Here is a 25,481-nt window from a genome sequence, read left to right on the forward strand (position 1 = left end):
CTGGGTGAAAAACCTCTTCCTGATATCCAGCTTAAGTCTTCCCTGACTCAGTTTCAGGTCATTCTCACTCCCTCCTACTCTGAGCACCTTCCCACAGCAGATACCTGCAGCTGGGCACGGACTCTGCTCAGCCCCCTGCAATGCTGAGCTGGGCTTTAATCTCCTGGGGCGTTGGGCAGGCAAAGAACAGCAATGCTGCACTTCCTACATGTCTCTGGCCCCATGCAGGTTCACACAGACACTCAGCTCTTCCAGTCAGACCCAATACTGAGCCCCAGATGATCCACCTGGGTCCTGCCTCTCAGCTGGCATTGGGATATTAAGCTACATATACCCTTGGCTCTGATGCAAGACATCTGGTCCTTTTTCTCTTTAGCAACCCCGGATCAGGAACACTGACCAGTCAGCTGGAAACTAAGAACAGGAACAACAAGTGGTGACTTCTACAGTGCTCTGCAGAACATGCCCATAGCTGCCCCAAATCAAGCAGAGAAGTTCCTGAAAAGTCCTTCTGCATGACCCCCTCCAGCTTAAAACATATTTAACTAAATTAATATCTAACTTAATATCAGATACATAGAAATCAGCCTACCGTGGGAAAGAGTGGCACAGGATTCTGCTCACAGCCCCAAAGTGGCAGAGGAGTCTCATATGCCTCTGCTGCAGTCTCAGACTGGCTGTTTCTATATGATCTCCAAGTAGGCACTGTTGTTAGATTTCCCACAGTGTTTAGAGGGAGTTTATCCAGGAATTCAGCCACCTGTGTTTGTCCAGAGGCCTCTTGCAAGGTCATGGGTGGAGTTTTGGTGCTCAATAAACTCACCCCTCCTTCTTATTGAACAGTTGATGTTAATTTTCCCGGTGACTTGGCTTGAAATTCCTTCCCAAATAATTCCTTCTGTCCTTGACCTCCTTTACTGGAAGTGTTAAAGAGCTGCAAAATTCAGTGCATGCAAACTCTCATTGCTCCTTGGAGAGCAGATGTTGGAACTCAGCAACTCCAGCCTAGGCTGTCTCTATATATATTTATTCCAAAGCTCAAGAAAGTCTTGAAATATTGGAGTAAATGGTGAGAAAGGATCAAGAGCTTACCTTGAAGCAGTGTCTCAGAACAGGCAGCTGAAGAGTTCCTTTCTTCTTCTCCCTGAAGAAACACTTGGCTGATTCCTCAGGAGTCCCAGTGCAATATATACCTGGTCATAAATCTGCCTGTTGTCATAAACATGGAATTTCACTGAAAAGAAAGGTTTTCTGTTATTATTCAAGGAGATTTGTTCACAACCACCCTGAAGTGGGGTGACAGTTGCTATTTGCAATTTCCTCAGGATTTCTCCCAGGTTATTGCAGCATCACATGTCAGGAGAAAATAACTGGGTCTGGTGACTTATCTGTTCATTTCCTCATTCCCCACGAATGGGGACCTACACGTGTTTCTGTTCCTGGCAGAACATCTCTTGTGGCACTAGACTGACTGGCCTGTCTCTGAGTACACCCAGATGTTCACAGTCTGCTCTTCTGCAGCCTCTCAGAATACAATTAGTAGGGTCAGGCTGCATATTTTTCCTTGCCTGATTGCAAAGGCTTTGTAAGAGCCCTTATTCATGCAAAGCCTTCTGCTGAGAAGGCTCTGGGAGACGTTAGAGCCCCTTTCAGTACCTGAGAGTGGTTCACATGGAGAGGAACTTTTGAGAGGGGTTTGGAGTGACAGGACAACAGGGAGCAGCTTCAAAATGATGAAAGGCAGAGCTAGATTAGATGTTAGGATTAGATTTTAGTCTTTGAGTAGAGCAGGCTCAGGGCACTCTACAATTACCTAAAAGGAGGTTGTAATGAGTTTGAGGTTAGTCTCTTCTACCATGCTAGTAGTGAGAGGACTAGAGGAAAAGGCTTTAAAATGAGACAGGGGAAATTCAGATTAGATATTAGAAAAAATGTTTCCAGCCCTCATGAGGTGAGGCAATGGAAAAGGTTGCCCAGAGAGGTGCTGGAGTCACCATCCCTGGAGGTTTCAGAGGCATTTGGATTTGGCACTGGGTGATATGTATTAGTGGTTTAAGGTTTACGGTTTCTGGGTACTTCCAGGGTTAAAGGTTCCCAGGACAGCCCAAGGAGGTGATGGAGGTGAGATCCATGGGGTTGCTCGATCACCCAAAGTTCCAGAGCCTGGAAAGTGGAAGCAGTGGGCATGGGATGAGCAGGGGTGAGGATGAGTGTTGTCTCAAGCCCCAGCTGGTGTGCAGAGGTGGGTGAGCGAGTCAGAGGGAGCCCCCTGAGGTACAGCAGAGGTGTCTGCAGATGTCTCTCAGCCTGAAATAGTACTGATGTTCTGGGAACTGTGACATTATTGGTAGTAAAAAATTCAGCAAGAAACAACTTGTGGTTTATACATGAGATGACCCTGCAAACCAGCACTGCATCAAATAATTTTTACAGTGAACTACTCAGGAACTAAATGATCTGTTCTATGATGATCTTTTGATTATGACACTGAATACATTGAATATATTGAATATATTGAACACATTTCCACAAATCAGTTCCCTGTAATTTTGCAGAAAAGCTTCAGAAGCAGAGCAGAGAATGAAGGTATCCAAGCAGTGCATCACAGAAATTTATCTTTGGCTGCTCAAAGCTTCCTTTATATCTAATGCCTCATCCTGCCTGTCTGATACCACCGGTGCTGCTCTCAAGGTGCAGTTTCAAAAGCAAGCAACCAAAACCATGTCTCAGGATCACATAATCACTGAATTTTTGAGTGTGGGAAGGACCACTCAAAATCTTCTAGTCCATACCCTTGGTCAAGGAGGATCATCTAGAATAAGTTGTCCTGAATCTTGTCCTTGCACCTGGAGTGCTGTGTCCAGCTCTGGGGCCCACAACATGAGAAGGACAAAAAACATATTGGAGTGGAGTCCAGTGGAGGCCACGAAGGTGTTTCAAAGTCTGGAACATCTCTGCTCTGGAGACAGGCTGAGACAGCTGAAGGTGTTCAGCCTTGACAAGAAAAGGCTGTGGGGAGAAGTTGGATCCCCTTCCACTACCTAGAAGTCCACCAAGAGATCTGGAGAGGGATTTTGGACAAGGGCATGGAGTGACAGGACAAGAGGGAATGGTTTCACACTGACAAAGGGCAGGATTACATGAGATGTTAGGGAGAAATTCTATATATATATAATCTATATATATGTATATTCTATATACAGAGGGGGTGGTGAGGCCCTGGCACAGGGTGAGCAGAGAAGCTGTGGCTGTCCCATCCCTGGAAGTGTTCAAAGCCAGGTTGGATGGGCCTTGGAGCAACCTGGTGTAGTGGAAGGTGTCACTGCACAGGGAAAGGGATGGAACAAGATGATCTTCGAAGTCCCATAAACCACAAAGCATTCTGTGATTCTATGACATGTGGGAAAATCTCATGATCCTTTTCCACCCAGGATATGAGGTTTGTTAGAGGGGACAGTCACTGTCAAACAGAGAAACCTGTCCCCTACCATAGAGCTGGGACAAGCATGTCTCCAGTTGTGCCAGTGTGAGGTTCAGGACCTGGTTCTTGTTGTTTTCAGCAATGACTGCCCAAGGGTTCATGATGGTGTTGGTCTGGCAGCAGGCAGCTGACCAGATGTGGCTGGGCACATTAACCCTCTTATTGGAGAGGTAGGTGTTCCCAGGCACAGCACCCCTGACCACGTAGGTGATTGTACAGCCCTGGGTGTTCTGAGCCATCGTTTGGTTCTCATAGTCTTTCCACTGGCCCTTGTCGAGTGTGCTGTTCTGGGGCACTATGTTGGTGAGGGTGAAGGTAGCCCACTTGCTGTTGTTGCCTCTTTGGTGGCCACTGGGGCTCAAGTGACCACGGTCCAAACCCTGGAGCTTGTTGTAGTCTTAGTTGATAGCCTGAGTCTGGCCAATTTGCTGTGGAGTGATCTTGTATTGATTTTCAATGGACTTCTCTGTATCCATATCCTTGTGATAAGTTGGGTTGATCAGCTGGACAGGGTAAGAAGAGGAAAAGGTGTCAGTACTGAGGATGCATGTAATGAAACAGATTTCCCTGGAGCAGAAGTCTCTGATGGTCAAGATCCCATTTTTTGCCATCTCTGTGTAGGAAAATGTTAGAATCTGAGAGAAATCATACACATGCCCCTCCTGCATGAATGCAAGAGCTTTAAAGAGCAAGCAGCTCAGAATCTGACTGCTCTCAGATTGACTTGTGGCCTTTGTGATCCAACCTGCAGCCTGTGCTGAGAGCATGGATGGATGCATGAGACAAGGAACATTTCCCACTCCTAGGATTGAAAGGAGACTTTGCTGAGACACCTTCCCTGCCAAAACTGCTTCCCTTTCCTCCTGTCTCCACAGCCCAAATCTGCCCAGGGCTCTCCCTGGATCCCCTCACTCCCTGCTGGGATTCTGTGATTCTGTGATTTTATGTGTGGTTGCTACAGGTGTAGCCCAGTCCTGGAACACCAGAGTTTACCTCCTCTGACCCCATACTCAGGCAGTTGTGTCAGGAAATCAGTCCTGGAGCTGAGGTTTCCCTGGGAGGGCTACAGTTTATTCAAGGATGGAGAGTTTTGCTCACTAAGCAAAAAGATCTCAATGTGAATAGAATCTGTTACAGCAGTGCTGAGAATGTGTCTCAGAGCTGATCTGGGCCAGGGAGCATTTTCTGCAGCATCACAGAAAAGAAGTTACAAATGATCAGGCTCTGAGAGGGGCCTGAAACTTCAAAAGACTCCTGTGAAAACTAAATACTCCAAAAAGGCCTCAGGAAAAGTTACCAAAATCAAAGATTTTTCAGGTATCCTATGTCCAGGGTCTAGGAAGATAAGGCCAATGATGGGTTTGGAGCATGCTGGTCTAATGGCAAGTGGCCTGGCCTATGCGGGGGAGCTGGGCTGAGATGATCTTTAAGGTTCCTTCCAACACAAACCACTCTATGACTCTATGATTCTACAAAAGTTTTAATCCCTCCCTAATGTGGAGGCTGCAGTGGTGCAAGACTAGATGAGTTGCTCATGTTCATGTCAGTAACGAGTGCAAATGGTTACTTTTTCATAACGTCAACAGCTTGTTGTTTATCTTTAAGGAAGCATATTTAGCCTTCCTCTGGAACTGGACATTTTGATCTTCCACATTTTCACCAAAAACACTCTTCCTACTCTGCTCATAGAAAGGTCCTGAATTTGCTGTTCTTCTGTTCCTTAATTGGCCTGGCCTATTCTACTGAAGTTTGCCTGAAGGACATTTGTGAGGGCTCTAGAGCTTGTGGAGTTCTGTCTGACTGCTGGATCCTTCTGGAGCAAGCCTGAGCCAAAGGTGCTCGGGGTCACTGCCCATGGATGGAGATCTCACCCTTGTGAATGGACCAACACTGATGCTCCTCACTTTCCACTGCCTGAAATGTCTCTCCAGAAATCCCTCCACAGTTAATCTGACCCTCTCATCTCCAGTGCCTTTTCCCCCAGGGCTTTGTCCCTGGGCCATCTCACCCCCTTCTGAGTTTCTCCTCACTTCTCTAACACCACTCACAAAGCCTGTTTGACTCTTGTCTGGGAGCAGATAAACTCTGCCAGGGGTGCAGAACAGCTCAGGGCAAAGTGGGGATCAGATCCCAGCAGGACTGTTGGTCCCTCACGTTTAGCCTCTCCTGGATGCCTTTTCCCATCACTTGGTCAGCCAGCACAGCAGGGCACAGGGAGGGGAAGCATTTGACTTTGTCATGAAAGCAAAGAAATCTGATTTGCTGTTCCTGTCAGGTGAAGGCAGAGAGCTGGGCACCTTTGGGATATGATTCATCTCATCCTCCTGCTGGTGTCTCAGATGCATCAGAGGAGCCATGTGGTGCAGGGGTTTGAAGTTAAATGAGAAGAATCCTGTCCAGTGTGTTCATTTGCATGTGTGTAGGGAAGTGGGAGGAAATAGAAAAGTTGGGTTGAATGCTGCAGTTCATCTTTTAATGACTGGAGGGTGATGTGTTGTAAGAGAGACACTCCCCTGGGGCTCAACCAGCCACGATTTAGATCTGTTTCCAGGTCCAGGCTGGTAGATGTCAGCAGAGTACACAGGAATGTACAAATCTCTGTCATACAGGGTGGCAAAGTGATACTGGTTTTTGTAGCGCTGGCAGATCCAGGCTGGGTTCTGTGGCTCCAGGGCATTACCTGGAGCAGTATTCCTGTAGAAAAACTGAGGACAGCTTGTGAAGGATGTCACCACCTCGCCGTGTCCCAGCCAGAGGCAGCTGGCCAACACCTGCAGCAGCAGCAGCAGCCCCAGCATCGTGGGAGGATTTCAGAGAAGGGCTCTTGCTCCCCTGGAAGGCAAATGCAGAGGGACACTCAGCTTGGAGAGGGCTGGTCATGGCCCGTGTAGGTGGGACACAGCTGGAAGAGGAGCAGTCTATTCCCACTGCTCATTCTAAACTGGATTCATTTTCCTCCACTTCCAAAACTCCCGGAATATAGTAACAACATCTTGATTGTTATAACCAGATGTAAGCATAAGAAGTGATGAATCTCTCAAACAACTCCTGAGGTCTATGAGCTCATGGTTTTGCGTTTCAGTGTTTCTTTTTATAAAAAAATCTATGCTCCAGTGCCTATTTACTGGATCTTCTTTGCCTTTCAAGTTAGTGGAGGCACTACCTGCATGTTGGCCTGAGCTGTGCACTTTCTGAATGTGAGATGTTCAGTGAGATCTGCTGCCCAGTGATCCAACTCCCCTGTGGTCTTTTCCCTAAGACAAACCTCCATTTCTTCAACTTGTAAAAAATTCTGTTGGATCCTCCAGTATTCTTACAGTTGTGAGATCAGAGATTCCTACATGAAGTGCTTTTGGTAAGTTTTCCATATCACGGTAGAAAAAACCCCAGGATTTGCAGCACTTTTTTAGGAAACATGTTTTGAAATCTGGATCTGGCTTCTCCCAGTGGATGTTCTGATTTCTCCCTCAGTTTTCTTTCTATCAGATGCTAAAGGCAGCAGTCCAACCTCATTCTCAAAGCAAGGTAAGCTGTGAAGTAGCTGAGCAAATGCAGGGAAATGGAAACAGCTCTTATGACTGCAGTAGTGGAAAAAGGGGGTTTTGAACCTGAGGGCAGTACTGTTTCTACTTTAATGACTGGACATGGCACTCAGTTGGTCTGGTTGACAAGGTGGTGATTGATCAAAGGTGTGACTTGATGATCTTGGACATCTTTTCCAACCTAAATGATGCTGTGATTCTACTGAAAAAAAAAATGAGATGTCATCAAAGCCTTCTCCTGAGTTTTCAGTCCCTGTGGAAGTGAATAGCTGAAGAGATACTAAGTGCATGGAGGGCTGTGGGTCTTCATGGCAAAGTAAATCCCAGCAGCAGAAGCCAAATGCACATGAGAAAACAAAATGCAAGAAAGAGAAATGTTGCTTGGACAGATGTATTGAGGAGATTTGTGCTCTTCTGGACTGTTCTCCTTCAAGGGCAGCAAAGATCCCATGGCCACAGGCAGGATCTGTGAGTGAGGACAGAGAGGGAGTGTAGACACCTCAAGGCCCCACACTCTTTACAGCAGCCAGGATGGTGATACACACAGGTCTCACTTTACATACCATGTTCATAGAATCACAGAAAGAATCATGGAATGGTTTGGATTGGGAGGGACCTTAGGGATCATCCAAGTCCTCTGTTTTGACACATTCCACTAGACCAGGTTGCTCAAAGTCCGATCCATCCTGGCCTTGAACATTTCCAGGGATGAGGCATTCACATGTTCATCTTTGTCAGGTGTACAAATGAGAGTGAGCTTCAAGTGATGGGTAAAACTCTGACCCAATCAGACCAAAGATTAGAGGTTCACAGAAAAGGCAACAGCTGCTTCTTCTGTTCTTCCCCTGTGTCCCAGACGTGACCCTAAAGCACCTCTGCTGTGCAGGTCTCCCTCAAGGAACATTTTCTATGTGAAAAATAGACCCTTTGTCCAGAGCTATATGAAAAAGTACCAATTTTATGGAGAAAAGTGCAAGGAAAAAGTAAGGATTTAAAAGCTTGACCATGTTACTAAATCCCCCCCCCCTCCCCCAAGGACAGCAGATGTACATTATCCCTTTCAAACAATTTTCTTCAAGCCTTTCTATGCAACACTCCAAATGCTGGCTCATGGCAATACTTGAATTTTTGAGATAAATGTATTCAATCCATTTTTTCCTCACAAGGATCAACAACTTTTTTAATATGGTACAGTTCAGCTGAAAAAGTTGGTGTGGGATTTGGATATCTTTGATAGCAGGTAACACTGAGGTGGCAGAGGGGTCACCTCCTTGCCACCAATGAAGCACCACCTTGCTACTAACACTCACAGCTGAGAGCTGTCAGGCTCCCTGTGGTTACACTCTTTCAGTTTCTTTTGGCCTTTGAGACCAAAAATCAGTATATTTTTTTCACTTTCAGATCCTCACATGGCAAAACCTCTGAACTGCATAAGACAGAGGTAGTGAGCATCCACCACAGGATGCTACAAGCCAGGTTTTGAGCCAGATAAGGGAGAAGGATGATAAGAAGCAGACCCTGTGGAGGTAGGATGGTGTTTTTATCATGGCAGTTGTCCTCCCTGACATAACTGGCTCAGCTGTAGAACTCCCAGCCCTCACCCCTGGAGAAGGTCACGCTCACACCTGAGGGGTTTCATCCCTTCTGATGGGCCATAACAGCCTCAACTGCCCCGATGTGAGAGGCAGCTGAGAAGAGGTCATAAACCATCAAAGAACCCCTGAAGTGTCCCCAGACTCATTCCCGAGGCCTTCCACCAAAGGACTGAAAGCTACCCACACCAGGTGAGGTACCTGGGCATTCCCACCCAGTCTGAGCATATTTTAACTCATCAGACTTTTTGTTTGGGGACTTTTCCCCCAGTGGATGAAGACTGTGACCATCACTTCAACCAAGAGACATCAAAATAGCAACAATAAAATCTTGTCTCTGGATCCACAGGTGGTGAGGTCTTTCTATTCTTATCCTTTCTTTCTCTTTATTTTTTTCCTTTATATATTTTCTTAAGTGATATTTTAATGGATATGTATGGATATATATGTGTATATATATATATATATATAAATAGATATGGATATATGTATATGGATATATAGATATATAAAACATGGATATATAATATGGATATTAATAAAGATAATACTAACTAAAATGACTACATACCTTCTTTTCCATTGCAACCAAATTGTTCTAAAATAAACCCATATACATATATATTCTTAAAAACACTGGTCATTCAGTGTTGTTTCATTTTAATCCACCCCAAGGGATCTGTTAACAAGAACCTGGGTTACCCTTCACTTCTGGTCTCTCACATTCTGCAGTTGTTCCTCAGGTAAAATGGAAGTCCCAGAGTATTAAAGCAACTCTGGAGCCTGAATTCTGAATTTGTGGAATTTTCTTTCCACCGTGCAGTGATAACAACACACTTCCTCATAAGCTATAGCAGCAGTCATAACTGCATTTCAATTTCAATCACATTTTGGTCTGTATAGAGATTAATCCATGCTGTGGTTTCATACAGATACATTCTTAGGAGGATGAAATACCTTTACTTATTAATACAACCTGCTTATAACGCCTCCTTTGATTTTCCTTCCTGGAAGTTGTTTGTGCATTAGGATTTCACCACGTTTGTGGACTCCCAAATGCTGTTGCGATTTGGCTGCTTTGAAGTTGCCCTCAGAACTGCTACCAAGGTGGTCTGAGGCATGGAGCACATTCCTTTGGAAAACAGGGATTCAGACGTGTTGAGTCTGGCCAAAGGGAGGCCGAAGGGCAGCCCAACAGCTGCCTACAGCTACTCAAAAGGTCAAGAACACCAAAGCTGAGCTCTCTGTGGCAGAGCCAGGCACTGTAACAAAGGGCAGCACCCACAGACTGGCTTGGGAGGTTGCACAGCAGGATAAAAATTGCCTCTAGGCACCTACTACAGCACTGGAACAAGTTGTTGGGCAATGACATAGGATGAATTGCAGAGGTGACTCAAGGCTTAGCCGGATGAAAACACAGATGAATTAGAGTCCTGTGGCTGATGTTGCCAAACAGCATTTCTTTGATCCTGTGGTAGATACATCTCCCATCTTCTCCCCATCCCACCCCACCCTGGCCTGCCACACTCAGATATTGTCTGGAAAATTATGTCAACACAGGCCAAATCCTCTGGTCCTGAGAGTTGTACTTTTAAGTCTTTCTATAGCCCAAAGTCATAAAAAACACACCACATACCTCAGAGAGCCAGGAGGAGGACACACTTCCAGAATCCTGGTTCAGACTCTTCTGGGGAAAAGACAGCAACAAGATGAGACCCTAGCCACTCATTTCTTTCCCTAAGGAGAGACTGATCTTTTTCAACAGTGTCTGCACCAGTTTGGTTCCTCTGCTAGCCATCTCCACACTTCAATAAATACAAGCTTTGCTACTGCACATTAGTTATGCCAAGGGTAATTAGCAGTCACGTCAACATGATTTCCAGTTTGACTGCTGGCTGACTGCATGTGGAAATGAGGTTGTTGATTGCAAGAGGAAATATGTCAGACCAGGCTTCAGAGGAAGAGCCTTGTTGCTCATGAGGAAAAGCAGCCCTTGTGCTCAGGGGCTGTGCCTTTGGTCACCTCTGCTGGGCTTGGCATCCCCTGGAGCCTGCGGATGTGGCTTGTAAGGGAGGGCCAGCTGTGTGCAGTGGGCAATGCTGATCTTCCCTTCACCTCTGAAGGTGTCACTCAGAGCTCACTGCCTTCAGCCAGAAAAGATGTGATAATGCTGTGTTGTAGGAGGTGGCAAACTCAAATCCTGGCCTAATTAAGAACATGTCCTCATTACAATGAGTTCACAAGAAACTGGCCCTTGAGGACAGACCAACACAAACAAACAGCTGTAGGAACTCGCTCCTGGCTCACCCCATCTAAATGACTTGTAGTCCCAGGAGCTCTGGTTTTGGCTAAGCAGGATTCACCCTGTTTAAGGGCTGGTTCTCAGCACTCCCTGTAGAGTCAATACAAGAGGAATATCCACATTTCCAGGGCACAGCTCACATCTGGAAGATGAAGGGAATTACACTCTAAAAGTGTTTCTTCCTCTCTGATCACCATGAGGATTCATAGAGGGCCAAGCTCTGACTTACACCTCCAGCATTACATGAGCTGAGTCCCACTTTATGTTGCCATCTCTAAATCCATGTCTGTATCACATTACTTAGCCAAAGCATAACAGAAAAATACAGAAGCCATCCATTTCCAAAGCCCTTTCCTTCTGGACAGACCTTCAAATCAAACAGCCTCTCCTCATTCATTTTCTTGATGTGTCAATCCAGCAGGAATTTCAGGGGAGGAATTTCAGGGACAGGCTTTCCTGTCTGGAAGGATGTTTTCTTGAGAACACAGCAAATAATCAGCATTGCAAGGAACAGGAGGGAAGGATGCACTTCATGCAATTCAGTCTGAGTGTTCTCAGACCAAGATATTTTATGTGATTATGGAAGACAACAGAGGATAAGGAACAAAGATTATTTTTCTTACCTCCTGGCAGGGTTAGCTGTGTGTTCTAAGCCTTACTCAAGCCCAAAAGAGCAGACAGCACTACAAGATCACCTGGTTTGAAAATGAGCTCATGCTAAACTGTCCACAGACTAGATGCAAATTTGGGTTCTTGAGAAGTGAAGTCAAAAGGTTTTTGTGCAGGTGACTTGCTCTGAGTCAGACCTCCTGCTGGACTAAGAGCCAGCTCATGGATGCAATGAAGCAAGTCAAAAGTCACCGTAGGCCTTCTCTGGGCTCCCCTTGTGATCCAGCCTTAGTCTGCAACACTCCTCTTCCACCTCAAACAGGTGACCTCAGAGGGGACCTGTGATGCTTCCTTTGTGACTTGGTTTTCTGCTGCAGATACCATTTAATGGGACATGACCACTGCCAATGGGATGTGTGAGAAAATCCTGGATCTAGATGCTGTGGATGCCCAATTTTATGCTCCTTTTCACTCAGAAAGATCCAGATAACAGGATTATGGTAAAAATATACCACTGTCCATAACAAGCACCTGTGGAAATTTTAGATGGGTATTTCCAGCACTAGGTCAACAAGATGTGATGAGTCACAAAATGTGGTAAGCAAACTCAGCATTTCCTTTGTTTTGTGGGATTCTGCACTGATGTGGTTCTGAAAGTGTTGTACATGGGTAACATTTCATTTCCCAAGTAGGAGAGAGAGGAATGGGAACATGGATGGGTTTGCAGGGGTAACTTGGAGCAGGATGAGAAAATCAGCCATAAGAATAGGCAAATGCTTCAGTGATGAGCCAAGATTTTCCTCAGACTAAACCACACAGGAACCAATCAGGGAAAAGCAGAAACCTGCATGTAGCCAGCTCAGACCTCACCTCAGCCAGCTCTTGGACAATGAAGGCACTTTCCTAGAACACAACCTTCCCACCAAGGGCTGACTGCCAGGACTCAGCTCTCAGTGAGGGATATTTCCTGGGGCAGAGAAGGCAGCTGATGAGGTTAGGGAAGTGCTGGGCAGCAGTACCCACAGCCCAGCTATGGGTCTAAGGAGAGGTCAAAGTTTCGTTCTTGACAAACAAAAGCAAAAGCATCTGCTGTCACAAGTGAGGAAACCAGCCCAGCAAAACTGGTTTACAGGAGATGAATTTGAAATCCAGACTGGCTGATAAGAGGCAGATCCCATAACAATGAATTTTGGAGGGCTTTTGAAGTGTTTGTGCCAGTTTAACCTCTGGGGTTAGACCACACCTGGTTGTCCTCATTGGAGCTCTTTGTTGCCTTGGTAGGAAAAGTCAGATTCACCAGTTCTGCTACAGGCTGTTGTGCCTGGACAATGCAAGAGCAAATGCTACCATCATAATTTGGGTGTGGGGAACCCTAAACCAGAAACCCACCAACCTCAAGGTGGAGATACTGAATACAAAGAGATGGATTTGATCCAACTGTCCCATGGGAACCCTTGGAGACACCATTGGCTCGGGATGGAGCCAACCTGGAGCAGTCTGATCCAGCACTGATTGTAGATCTGCTGCAAGGACCTCAATGATCTTAGAGATCTTTTCCAGCCTAAATGATTCTATGGTCCTAAAAAAATACCTTTCTGGTTACAGAGGTTGGTGCAGAGGTTTCACCTCTGAGAATGGTGGGGAGAAGGAGTCAGTGTGAGTCAAGTCCAGCCTCAAATGTCAAAAGGTAAATCTTTATGCAACCATGGGTATTGTGAAAAAAATGTGCAGAGTTATTCAAAATAATACCAAAATGCAGGTCAATGTGGGCAAAGCTGGAGCAATAAGAAGATTGAAAATATCAGGTTTAGCACTCAGTTTCTCTGTACCGGTTCTTGTTTTTCAGTCAGCTGCAGATCAAAATCACACAAATCAGCACAAAATGCAATGGTTGATACTTTTATGGTTTTTTTAACAACTGTTTCTTATAAATACAGAGCTGTTATCATCAGCCCCAACAGGGTATCCTGGGAGTCTGTATTACAGGAAACACAGCACTGAGAACATGGCCCTTTCTTTGCATACCGCTTTCACACTTGTTCCTGAGTATTATAATCATGGAATCACAGAAGGGTTTGGATTGGAAGGGAACTTCAAGATCATCTCATTCTAATCCCCTGCCATGGGCAGGGACACCTTTGACAAGACGAGGTTTCTCCAAGCCCTGTCCAACCTGGCCTTGGACACTTCCAGGGATGGGGCAGCCACAGCTTCTCTGGGCACTCTGTGCCAGGGCCTCACCACCCTCACAGGGAAGAATTTCTTCCCAATATCCCACCTAAGCCTGCCCTCTGGCAGTGGGAAGCCATTCCCCCTTGTCTTGTGCCTCCAGGCCCTTGTCCATCATCCCTTTCCAGCTCTCTTGGAGCCCCTTTAGGCACTGGAAGGAATTCTAAGGTCTTCCTGGAGCCTTTTCTTCTCCAGACTCATCACTCCCAACTCTCTCAGACTGTCTCCAGAGGAGAGGTGTTCCAGCCCTCCATCCATTCCCTGTGGGTGCATTATTTGGAAGGCACAATGAGGTTAGTGGCACAAACTTGCCATTGAAGTCCATGCCGTTATTTAATATCAACCTTTCAAAACATTGTTTTTCTGCAGGATTAAAGCAGGGAACACCCCTCTTGATTGTAACATAGGGCAACTGCCCAGCCACATTATTCCATTACAGAGCTCTTCTCTCCTAAAGATCACAGGTGCCCTGCAGCTACTTGGACATTATCTCTTAGTGCTTTTACCATGAAGTCTTCTGCTAATTTGAGATTCTTTATCTGTGTGTTATATTGTGTATTGAACTTTGGATTTTACTCTTGGAAATCACTCAAACATTCAGAAAACAGAGGCACAGACTTAAAGGTATTATTTACTCTTAAACTGCTCCTTCATTCTCCAAGTTATTTTCATTTAGCATCTATTCAGGCAGCTCATCTTTAAAAGGCTGCATGATTTTTATCCTCAGTCATCCAAACAAAGTAACCTGCAGAAACAACCTGTGCCAAAGATAAGCAAATAATATTTACAAATGGCAGCTTTTGCTCACAACTTGTATTGCTTTGTCTGCCAGAGACTGACTTTGCTGTAAAAGACAAATTTCAGTGTGTTACAAATACTGCAATTAATATTTTTCAATTTCAATTTTGCAATTAGTTGTAATAAAGTTAGATGATTTTACTGATAAGTTTTGAGGAAAAAAATAATATGCCAGTATGGAGAATTTCTTTGTCTACCTTCTGCCTGGTGATGTTCAAGGGTAAAACACACAAGGTATAAAAACTCCAGACATTTTGTTGCCTGACTATGTTTTTTGAAGAGACCTCATCATGAAAGTCCCATCTTCCCAACCCCAAAGCTGATGGGCTTTCAGGAACTGACACCAGCAATAAAACACAAGGCAATCAAGTTTTACTTTCAGAAAGCCCCAGCTATTTGTAGTACATATATTTCACTCCATCCTACCCAGAGCACTGCAAAGATGTCGCACGGAGAAGGAAAAGAGCCAGGCCACCAGGTCATGTTTGGCACCGTGCTGAGGTGGGGAAGAGGCTGGCAAAGAGGCTTTCCTGGAACCAGGGATGCTTTTTGGCCTTTTTTTTTTTGTTTGTTTTTAAGGAGAAGCAGAAGAGTGTCAACAACCCTGGCACAGGAAGGAGGCTGCCTGTGCTAGACCGTGCTCAGCGATTGCGCGCAGGAAGTGGCTCAACTCCTCCCCGTATGCAGTGGCTGCTGAGACTGCTGCACCCTGGTTTTGGTTGGGGATTGACATGAGCCCCATGTCAATCTGCTGTATAGGATCCTTGCCTTGAAGCAGAAAACCTTTTTATCTTTGCTGTGAGACACTCCAGCCAGCAAGAGTTTCGCAGGCAAAGCACAATGGTGTGCGCTCAGCTTGTGAACACAGGCAAAATTCTTTATAAGAAATGCCAGGCTTGGTCTCCCTTTGTCTTGTCTCTGCTGTTATGAAAAACACCCTGCCAGCTGCAGGATGGGAGCCAGGGTTTCCTGAGCTCTGACCTCAGCTCTCACAGGTACTTGCCAAAGGACCATTGCAAACTTCTAAATCCTCTGCCTCAGCCTCCCTACCTCGATATGACTGACATGAAACACTTGGGAGCTTGTGAGTGTCCTAAATGGCACAGCAGATTATCCTGGAAAGGGCACTTAGTTCACCACCAACTTCCAGAAAGGTTCAATCCAGAATACAGCAATCCTGGCAGCTGCCCGTCCCTTCAACTCACAAAAAATTATTTATTGTAGACTCCACCACATGCCTGGGCAGCACATCCTTGCCTGCATTACCTAACTGCCCTTGGCTGCCCTTATTATTATTTTATTCCTGTTGTAAATCCTAAACATGTTAGTTACTGACATTGCTGAAAGGTTGATTTAACATTCTGTCCATCAGCACATCGAGGAGGAGGAGGTCAGCATTATTATAAAATTATTTAGCTTGGAAAAGCCTTCTTAGATCACCGAGTCCAAATGCTAACCCAGCACTGCCAAGGCCACCACTAAACCACATTCCCAAACGCCACATCTACACATCTCAAATCCTTCCAGGGATGGTGACTCCACCACTGCCTTGGACAGCCTGTCCAACACTTGACAACCCTTTCAGTGAATAAATTTTTTGCTAATATCCAATCTAAACCTTCTCAGGCACAATTTGAGGCCATTTCCTGTACTACAATTGGTGATTCAGGACAGCTTTCAGTAACTGAAAAGATTTTTTTACACTTATCAGGCCTAAGGGGAAATAACCTACAAATTCACCCTTTATTTCAGGTCCTAAAATCTGCTCTTTCCCTTAGTCAATAGTTCTATGACTAACCATAATTTTTCTTCTTTAAAGGTGTTTTGGAAGAGTTTTGAAATTCAGATTTACAAATGCTTATAGCTGAACACACATATGCCTGACTTCTTGACACGTTCCTAACATAAAATAAATTATAAGAACTAAAGGTCAGAGTTCTCTAAAGTGAAGGAAAGAAGCATCACTACAGGTCAGATAAATCTCAAGCTCTTCACTGACCTCAGCTTCAGGGTGGCATAAAGTAGAAACCAGGTCAGCTTCAAAGAGATGAGCCTCCTTATGTTGAGCTTACTGGGACTAAATGAGAAAGGCCAAACACAGCTCACACCTGATCTGGGGCAATGGAAAATCCCCTTTTAGGTGCTCTGGCCTAAATGACCAGGAGGAACTCTGAATGTGCTGCTCAGTGCACAGGGTGGTTATTGATGGGGACATCTACAAAGCAGAGAGTACCCAGGAGCAGGAGATGCCTTCACCTCGCCTGTCTCAGGGACTCCTCTGCAATGCTTAAAAACAGCTGCTAAAAATTGACTTGAGGAATTTGAGCAGGGTAAGAAAATGCTTTCACATGAAGAAAGAGGGGAAGTAATGTTTGTCTTTAGAAATAAAGGGTTGGAAGGAAAAGAAGGACCCCAGAACCTATAAACCTGGGAGGATGAGCTTCATTTAATTCCAGAACAACTGCTGAGGCCACCTTTCTGCAAGCACCTGTAAAGTAGCATGAGAGAGAGGGTTTGTAAAGACCAGATTTTCTCAGACCAGTCTGATTTCCTCTTGTGAGCTGGTAGCAGACCTTGTGGGTAAAGGAGAGACAGATGATTTCATATTGCTTCTTTTCATAAAGACTTTGGATCACGTCTCCCATGGCAGTGTTTGAGAGACCAGAGGCTGACACAGTGCGTTGGGATACGTGTGGGAAGAGATGGGAAGTGCTCCCAGAGCACTGTGGCCTTTAGTGGTCCACACCAGAGTGGAAGAACATGGGTTTCCACACAGTCTCCCAAGGTCATGTTCAATGCCTTCACTGGTAGCTCAGCTGATGGAGGAAACCATATCCTTGTTAAATTCACATTCTTTTCCAAGCAGGAAAGGAGTTCAAGGACACGGGGGAGTGGGATTAATATTTAACAGGATCAAAACAAGTTAGAGAGATACTCTAGGTGGAAAAATACCACCTTGAAATTCATGATGATGATAACAGCATTGCAGCCATCCATTTTCTGCAGACACTCCTAGCAATTGTCCTCAAAGCACCACCAGCAGCACCAAGTGCCATTTCACAGTGGGAACCCGCACAAACAAGGAGGAGGAGGAGGAGGAGGAGGAGGAGAAGGGGTTTGCAATTCAATCCCCTAAATGTCTCATACTCCACTGATTCCCAAAGCAGGCCACAAAGCCACCCCCCTGCAGGTATTGCAGCAGCACGACAGAGATGAGCCTCTGACCAACTGACAGGACAGCACGTTGCAACTTGTGCAGGGGGGAAGAGGGGCACTTTGACAATATTTATCAAACACACTGTCCCTGCTGCCTCACCTAAGGAGGGTTCTGACTCTGAAACCTGAACTCCTGTTGATGATCAATGGTAGCTCAACTCCCCAGAGCAAATACTGGCCATGGATGGGAAGCGGAGGGAAGTTTTCTTTCCTGTGTTTTCTGTGCTGCAAGGGGCTTTGGCCATGAAAGGGAAACTTGGTGACCGGGAGCATGTGGGGTCACCAGCATGGATGCCTACCAGGCAAAAGTGAAAAGCAGAAGTTGAGAAGGTCAGATTTCTTACACTTGAGTTCATAAGAACTTGAGTTGAAAAGATGCCTGGGTGCAGCCAGGAGCAGGATGGTGCCTCAGTCAAGTGTTCTCCAGCAGCTCACTGGGCATTATTCCCAGCCACTTCCTACAAGATAGAGCCCTACTTGGTATGGGGTGAGATCAGGAGGGGGCTTTGCCAGGCTGTTCCAAATCTCCAATCCCTCTTGGGAGCAATCTCAGTGTGACCCTGTCCCTCTGGGGAGATACCACCAAAGGGAGAGAGCAGCAATTTTATGTGGGCACTGTGGGGTGGATAAAGCCCTGTGGGACCACGTAAAATGCCATAATTCCAGGAGATGGGAGATGAACTGGCAGGCAAGCATTAGCCCTGCAGCCCCTTGACATGCTGAGTGCTGTTTTCCATCATTCCCTGCTGTCAGGTTTCTCCTGCAGCAGTGCCAGTGATGGGCAAATCCATGCAACACCTACAACAACTCCCCAGCTGGGCCCACTGGCCAGCCCCAAAGAGACATCTCCCCTCCAAACAGCTTTCTGAACAGAAATTCACTTCCTTTCATGAGACCTGGCAGAGAAGGAGGGCTGGCTGAATGCCTGCCTTCAAGTTTTGCCCCAGTGTGCTCAGCACTGCATCCCCTGGACTCCAGAGTAGTGTCCAGAGGTACCAGGGGATGACTGGGGGTCCTGGGGCCAGGGCAGGATCTGGGGCTGGTTGTCCATGATCACCCATGTCTATATCCTGAGTCTACAGCTTTTTGTCTGGCTACACGGTGTGTGCTTAAATATAAACAACCGTAACTGCAGCTACCAACACAAATCAGCACTTGTGCATGCAAGAGCTTCAACTGCAGCTCTTCACCTGGAAAATGACCCACTGGACTCATTTTCCTTGCTCTTTGCCCCATGTGAAAATGATCTTGGAGCAGACTTGCCGTCCCAGTGGAGCTATTTTGCACTATGTCCATCAGCACAGTCCTGGCCGAATTTTCACGTTTTCTTACAGAATCATAGAATCTTTAATGATAGAAGGGAAGTCTTGAGATCAACCCCCCTGCCTGCCTAGAGCAGGTTACACAGAGCACATCCAGGTGGGGTTGGAATGTCTCTAGAGAGGGAGACTTCACACCCTCCCTGGGCAGCCTTTTCCAGTGCAACTCCTTTGTTCACTGTAAAGGAGTTCTTCCTCATATTGAGCAGGAACTTCTTGTATTTTAGTTTATGGCCATTGCTCCTTGTCCTGTCACTGGGCACCCATGAGAAGAGTCTAGCACCATTCCCTTGACATTCACCTTTATATTTTCAGGTATTGGTGACATCTTAGGCTTGCAAGGTCCTCCTGATCCACTCTGGGTAACAGGAGACAAGGATAGGAGGAGGACACAGATGTCCTGACAAAGAGCAGAGGATTAAAAAAAAAAAAAAATCATTCCTGAATCCAGCTCTTACGGCTGTCTGTGAAACTGATATAATTCACATTTCACTGCTTGGATTAAAGTGTGTTCCCTTCAATTCAGAGCTGCTGCTGCAGGTTGGGGTCCCAGCAATGAAACAAAACAGTGGAGCTCAACATGTGAAGGCAGCTACTTAAGTCTGCTGCTAATGGCAGCCCAGAAACCTTGGTAAAAAAGAAGAAAACAACCAACAAAACGAGTTACTGCATCAGATGAGTGGCAAACCCAACGAGTTGATGTCAGGAGTGAACCTGTGTCCTTTAAACTCACAGAATAGTTCCGTACCTGGGGTAATATCATAAAGGACCAGCTCCAGAGGCATCATAAAAATGGAGAAAATGTCCCAGGGTACAGCTTGTGGGTGCAGAGGATGTGTTCCACCCAAATGCTGAGCTCTGTCCCTAGGCTGAACTCAACCCAATGGAAAAGTTATCCCTGCCAACTCTGCTGGCTTGTCCCATGGACCATAGCCTTGGAAGGAACAGGTGACCAGTGACACAGCCAGTGTACAAGCTGGTCTCTCTGGCTTTTAGGGTCAATTACAGGTTGATTTAACCTTTACTGGGAGGTCCAGCTACAGAGGGACACAAAGCCATCAGTGGTGCTAGAAGTATCCATAGTCATGGCATTCCATGGCATTGATTTCCACTGTGTGGGACTTTTGAGATTTGGTAGGAATCTTAAGCACAGATTTGCTCTTTCTAGGCCTCAATTTACACTTCAAGTGTTTGGTTTTGCTGGTGACTGGGGCCACTTAAGCAGGCTGAAGCAGCCCTTGCCACGTGCCCATCTGTCCAGGAGTTTGTCAGCTCACAGGGCACCACAGAACCAGTTTTCAACCAGCTCCTTTTCAAGCAGCAAATCTGAAAGAAAGAAATAATAATTAAACAAAAAAAAAAAAAGAGTAGCTGCACTTGCACTTGTTTTTGCTGCAGGAAGTTCTCTGATGGAGAGAAAACTTCCTTTTAAAAACAAGGCATTGGTTAGCACTTCTTGTTCTTCGCTTCGCAGTTGCCTTCAGGTCATTGCAATATCGCAACCTTTTTGCACCCATCACCCGGCCTGCTGTTGCTCCAGTGGACAATGATCCCCCCAGGGGTTCCAGTGGCCTCCACTCCTCGGGAACAAAATGCAAAAAATACAACACTGTTTTTACCTTGCAGTCTGTTGTTTTTTTTTTTTTTTTTTTTTTTTTTTGCCTCTGTCCTCCCAGGTGAGCCATTTTGTGTATGTGTCTCTCCCTCCTCACCCAAATCACTCCTACTGGCAGTAATTTTTAGCTGTTGAGCTCAAGATCTAATACCAGCTAATATTTTATCTTCTGTTTCCAAGCCAGCACTTTGTGGCAGACAAACAAACCTATTTCCTCATTGCAATGATTTTTTACGTACCATAAACCATCTCTGCAGGAGAGATGGCATTGAGAAAAACAGAGATAGCCTGCATTTTATGAGGCTGGCAGAGAGATACAGCCCTGTGCTGGCCAAAGCAGCAAGTCCTGGCATTTCCAGGCTCCATGACCTGCACTGGGAGAACCACAATGACTGAGGCTTGTACTGACACGGGCAGAACTCAGTCAGCAAGAGTTGTTATTGAACTAAACCCTTGGCAGCTGCTGCTGAATAGGTCGACTTTGCGTCAAAAATCTCTCAGGAGCAGTAGAAAACGGAAGAAATTTACAGGATGCATTTGTTTCCAAATATGCCAGGAAATTATCCTGATCTGCAGCTGACAAATGCTTGGGGGAAGCTTTCCCCAGAGATGTGGATGGGCTGAATGTGGGCTGTGGCCAAGGCAGCCCCATGGGAGAGCTCAGGGTGTAAGTGGATCCAAGCCCAGCCTCCAAATCTCCAGGGCCAAAGGGGGAAATGACTATTTTGGCTGCTCATCTTCATAAAGGAGAAAATCTCCAAGTCCCAGAGCAGCTGGTTTGGAGACCAGCCTTGTCTGTGGGTGGTGTGGCTTCCATGAGTGGGTGCTGCACATTCCCTGGAGTCCACAGACCAGCAGAACCACCAACACAATGTGGTCACTCCCCATGGTCATCCCTTCATGGTCACCCCTCCCATGGTCATCCCTCCATGAACATTGTTCCATGGTCATCCCTCCATGATCATCATTCCATGGTCATCCCTTCATGGTCACCCCCTCTATGATCATCCTTCCATGGTCATCCCTCCATGGTCATCCCTCCATGGTCATCCTTCCATGGTCCTCCCTTCATGGTCATCTCCCCATGGTCAACCCTCCAGGGCCATCCTTACCTGGTCACCCCCCCATGGTCATCCCTCCAAGGGCAGTCTGGGGCCCTGTCCCCTTCCTGCCACCTCGTGCCTCCTCCACCTTTGCCCCCAGCCCTCCAGTCCCTCCCGTTAACCCATCCCAGGAGGGCCATGGCTCCCAGCAGGGTGGTGGCAGAGGGATGCCCTGCCCGATGAGCTGTCCCCACTGTCCCCAGGAGCAGTGCCGCCTCCTCGGCAGAGCAAACGGTGCTCAAAGTCCCCAGCCAGCCCTGCTGGCCACAACCCTGCATTATGGGGTGCCCATGAACCCCATTTCAGCCCCCGGGGTCAGCTCTCCAGCAGTGACAGGCACTGCGGAGAGGGGACATGGGACCCACGTGTGTCCCTGGAGATCCCAGCATCACTTCAGCTGCTCCTTTCCCTGCCGCCCCTCGCTGGCGCCCTGCCCAGCCCAAGGGGACGAAGATGTGCCCTTTCTCCAGCTCAAAGCTGCTCTGGGTGTCTCTGCACAGTGTCCCCTCGCTGCCACAGCAGCTGCGGCGATGCCAGCAGCGCCAGCCCAGCCCCGTGCTCATGGTTCTGCTTCCCTCTAGTGACAGCACGGCCGCACATCAGCGGGATCACTGCTCTTCCCTGGAGCCCGTGGAGACGGGAGCCTCGGCATTGGAGCCCTCACTGCAAACCCCAAGGATGGGCGGTGGGAGCATCTCCACCCCCACTGAGTCGTGTAGAGCTTGACATGAAAGCTTCTGTGTCCGTGTGAATAATCTTCATTTCTCTGTCCACGTTCTCTGCCTGCAGCTGCTCGTGGACATTCCCTTCCCCAGCACGGTGCTGGGATGCTCGAGACCCTTGGGGTGGATACCGGGACAGGCTGATTTGGAGAGCAGCTGCACGGGGAGGGGGCAGCTGGATTGAGACGTGACCCCTTCCCACACACACACACAAGCCCAGCTCCAAAGTCCTTCCAGCATTCATGCCCACCATCCTTCTCCTAAAACAGCCTCATGCAGCAGCAGTGAGGATGGAACAGGGACAGAGCTGGACTCCAGTCTAGTGTCTGGGGCACTCAGCTCGGGATAAAAGCAGCCCCAAATTCCCTCTTTTCTGATAAAACACCCAAAACTCATTTACAAACCATGGTTCCTTGCTCTTTGCAGGGTCTCTCTTATGGTGGCCAAAAGCAGCCACGTCCTAATAAAAAAATTCATGCCTTCTGCAAGATGCAATCTCTGTGATGTCTCATCAAAAAAAAAAAAAAATTATTTATTTTTAAATTTTTTAATTCAAAAGCTTCTGTACACAAAGCATTTTCTTCAAGAAACCTGTTTCTCCCCACAATTTTTTAGGCTCTCCTCGTCACTATTCAACAGCTAGGCTGCCCATTGAGGAGCTTTGAATGTACTTTCTATTAAATCTTAGCCAACCTCAAAGGTTTTTCCATGACCCAAACCATGATCCCAATTTCTATTGCCTGTGATGCTCCAAATGCCCCATCCCATGCCCCAAAAATGTGTTTTGGAGCTTAGGGGGTTTTATATCCTGGTCCCTAGGACCCACCACTCATTCCATGGCAGTGCCTAACATCCCCTCCTCTGCCCAGCTCAACATTTGCAGCGCACTTCCCCAAGCCTGAGACTCCTTGTCCTCCCATCACTCAGGGACTGGCACCCAGCTCTGGAGGAGCATCTCCAGCTCCTCCATGTCCCCAGGGCAACCCTGCAGCCCCTCTGCTGGGTGGACACGTCCAGAAGTCATCGCTCCAGGTGCCTCTGGCAGCCAGGCCCCACCACCATGGCTTGTTCACTCTGATTTAAGCACTCACTGATTGACTCCCTGACTTCTGGTCAGCCTGTTCTGCATATTTATTCACCAGGGGAAAACTCCCCTTTTGCTCATAATTGTTTCTGTTTCTGCTGCTTTCTGCTTCATCACTGCCTTCTTTTGGGAAAAGGGGCTTTTTGGGGAGGTGATTCATCGCTCTGTGGATTTTCCTGCATACTCAGTTCATCAGCTGCCCCATCCTCTCCCCCTTGCTGCTGCTTCCCCCCATTCACCCATTCCCCAGAGCGAATTGATTCACTGTTGAGGATTATTTTTGGCTTCCAGCTGTTGGGCTCCTTGCAGCTGCCTCGAGCTGTTCTGTTCCTCTCTGCTCCCCCAGAGTCTCTCCTCCTCCTCCTCCTCCTCACTTTCCTCCTGCTGCTACTCCTGGCTATATTCCTCCATCTAATTCCCCTGCTGCCTTCTCCATGCAATGTTTGGCTATTTTTAATGGTCTCAGTGTGCCCCACTGGTGACAATCAGAAGCTGGAGGGCAGCAGGAGTGTGGGAGATGTTTTGCACAGCACAGATCTGAAGGCAGGACACGTGGCGTGAGCAGGGCTTCAGGGTAAGGTGCCACCAGCCTCTGGGCACCAGGTTGAAGGGCTGCCACCCATTCCCTCATCCAGGCTGAGCACACAAGACAGCAGGATCAAGCCTATCCCTTCATTTCTCCATGTTCAGAAGGAATACAGTTTGGTAGCTGTGATTTACCTGAGGTGACGCCACAAGCACAAGGTGTCCTGGGTGGCTTTAACCACTGGTACCCACCAGATCCAAAGGAGCTGCTGTCTTTGAAGATGTGGAGAGTGGGGATTTAGGTAGCTTGATGCCAACTGCAGCACCCAAAGCCAAGCCCTGGGTCTGTAAATCCCCCAGCTCAGCTGTTCTTTAATCCTGGAGGCGTCTCAGTTCTGCAATGCCCTTGGCACAAGGGAGATCCTGGCCAGGCAGAGGCTGTCCCAAGGAGTCCCAGGGAGCTTCCCCTGACCCTTCCCTTGTGTCAAACCCTCCTGGATGTACAAACTCCTGTGGGCTCTCAGCAGAGGGGTTTAGTCCCTGGGTGCTCTCCAGGTCACCCACCACAGGAACCAAGGACTGGGGTTCCTTGGACCACAGGACACAGTGGTGGTGGGCTGAAATCCACCCTCCTCATCTGGGTAACACACTGAGCTCAGCTTCACCCTTTTGAGTGTTTTTCCTCACTACTGGGGCTCTCCTTTAAAATCCTTCCCATTTCCCAGCCCCCTTTTTGCAGTATGGACCCCATGCCTGGACACAGCATCCCTGTGCCTTTCCCCACAGGCTCTCCCTGCCCTGGTTTGGCTTTCACTCACAGTAGCCCTTAGCTCAGGTGGTGTTTGTGTCTCCCATTTGGGTGATTATTGACCCAAAACCTGTGTTTTAGGGATTTTCCACTTCCCAAGTGCAGGTGCTCTGGCGTTGGATCTCATCCCAGACCGTGCCAAGCTCAGGTTTACACAGCTGCAGGCACCAGGCAATTCATCTCACCAGTGACTTGTTTTTCCTTCCATTTTTGCCCAGCAAACAGTTTCTTCTCCACTTCCAGTTCCTTCTGGGGCTGGATGAAGTAGCTGGGAGCACAGATCCATGCCCAAATGGACACTGCTGGGAGCAGACCTTTATCCACCCCATTTGCAGTCACATTGGTGTTGTGCTGGGTTTAACGTGGGCCACGGGGATGTTCACAGCCTTTTCATGAGAATACAGAAACTCAGAATCACAGAAGAGTTTTGGGTGGAAGGGACCTTAAAGATCATCTAGTTTCAACCTGCAGATCATTCAGGGCTAAGCTGAGCACCTTCTGGAAACCTGAACAGGTTACAAACCATGTTCTCAGGT

General features: G+C 47.2%; 1 protein-coding gene and 1 pseudogene across 7 annotated transcripts in view; both read right to left on the minus strand.

Moving 5' to 3' along the window:
• Positions 1 to 25,481, minus strand: part of LOC128788384 (endonuclease domain-containing 1 protein-like) — a 162,157-nt gene that overhangs the window by 4,369 nt on the left and 132,307 nt on the right. For 6 of the 7 annotated variants that reach the window (XM_053943388.1, XM_053943387.1, XM_053943385.1 and 3 more), the window contains 2 exons: positions 10,252 to 10,302; positions 1,093 to 1,234 (listed from right to left, as the gene is read on the minus strand). The gene's annotated coding sequence lies outside the window, so the exon portion shown is untranslated. The remainder of the gene's footprint in view (positions 1 to 1,092; positions 1,235 to 10,251; positions 10,303 to 25,481) is intronic. The other variant, XM_053943386.1, reaches the window with a different exon arrangement.
• On the minus strand, positions 3,445 to 6,314 carry LOC128788495 (endonuclease domain-containing 1 protein-like; annotated as a pseudogene).

Source organism: Vidua chalybeata, chromosome 5 (assembly GCF_026979565.1).
Source record: "Vidua chalybeata isolate OUT-0048 chromosome 5, bVidCha1 merged haplotype, whole genome shotgun sequence".
Lineage (NCBI taxonomy): Eukaryota > Metazoa > Chordata > Aves > Passeriformes > Viduidae > Vidua > Vidua chalybeata.